The sequence below is a fragment of the Pteropus alecto genome, unplaced genomic scaffold (assembly GCF_000325575.1).
Source record: "Pteropus alecto unplaced genomic scaffold, ASM32557v1 scaffold67, whole genome shotgun sequence".
NCBI classification, from domain to species: Eukaryota; Metazoa; Chordata; class Mammalia; order Chiroptera; family Pteropodidae; genus Pteropus; species Pteropus alecto.
In genome coordinates, this window is record NW_006441061.1 from 9,714,862 (window position 1) to 9,716,264 (window position 1,403).

Genomic DNA, 1,403 nt, shown 5'->3' on the forward strand with positions numbered 1-1,403 from the left:
GTGGGAGGGGCGGGACTTCCGGAGTCTCGGGACCAATCCGCGCCAGGCTCGTCTGAGTAATAGCCGGGGCGGCGCGTGACGTGAGAGGGCAACGTCAGGGCGCGGAGGGGGTGCGGGGAGACGCGGAGAGAAGGGGACACGCTCGCGGGGACTGGGCCGAGGGGAGGGCACGAGGGTGGGGAAGGGGAGAAGAGGGGGCGCGGGGAGAGGGGCTGCGCGAGTGGCGCAGAGGAGGGGACTGGGGAGGAGGGGCCGATGACAGCAGGGACAGCCTGAAGGGCAGGAGCCCCGGAATCCCGACCCGCGCGATCTGCAGCCCGCGCAGCCATGGGCAAACCCGCGGGACCGCAGCTCCCCCGCTCCCGGTGGACCCACACCCGGCTTCCGGGGCGCATCTTTGGGGGTGGGGGTGGAGACGAGGATGGACCAGTCCCTGCCTGGACACGTGCTCGAAGAGGGTGCGGATGTCCGTTCACAAACTGAGTGCAAGGGATGTGAACCGTCAGTCGGTTTCTCAGTAGTTGAACTCGGTTTCAGTTCATGCCTTTATTTTGTTACCCTGCCTGCAATTCGAAATTCTGTTTTTCTGGAGTTGTGCCCATGTGATTCAGAGATGTTGAACATATACAATTTGGGGTAGGCCTTTTTAAGAAAAAAAATGATAAAACCAAAATTATATAAATATTTTTGTACATTTTACATAATATATAAATGCCATTACAATAATCCTGTAAGTTATTTTATGACAATTTTGTATGAGAACTCAAATTATAAATTTAAAAAATTGACAAATGCCACAAACATCATAAAATTTAGAAAAGTAACATTTGTACGAATTAACGAATGAATCGGCACCATCCGTCTCCATAGGTTCACTGAAGGTCTGTTCCCTTTAATAACTCCATTATCCCCAGCCCTTAGCAGCCACCGTTCTACTTTCTGTCACTATGATTTTAGCTATTCTAGGGACCTCATATTAGTGGAACACTACAGGATTTGTCCTTTTATGACCGGCTTCTTTCACTCAGCACAAGAGTCATCCATGTTGTAGCAGGTGTCAGAATTTATTTTCTTTCTAAGGCTGAGTGATATTCCACTGTGTTGACCACTTTGGCATAGCTGATGGATGCTACAGTCGCTTCCACGTTTAGCTATTGTGATGTTGCTATGAGCTTGGGTGTACACAGGTCTCATTCAAAACCCTGCTTTCAGTCCTTTTGGGTGTATAACCAGAAGTGGAATTGCTGGATCATAAGGTAATTTGATTTTAAAATTTTTGAGGAACCACCATGCTTACTTTTTAAGGGTATAGTTTATAAGTATTCCATTGTCTGCTAACTTCCATTGTTTTCAACATGCAGTCAGCTGTTCCTGTCTCTCTCTCTCTCTCTCTCTCTCTCTCT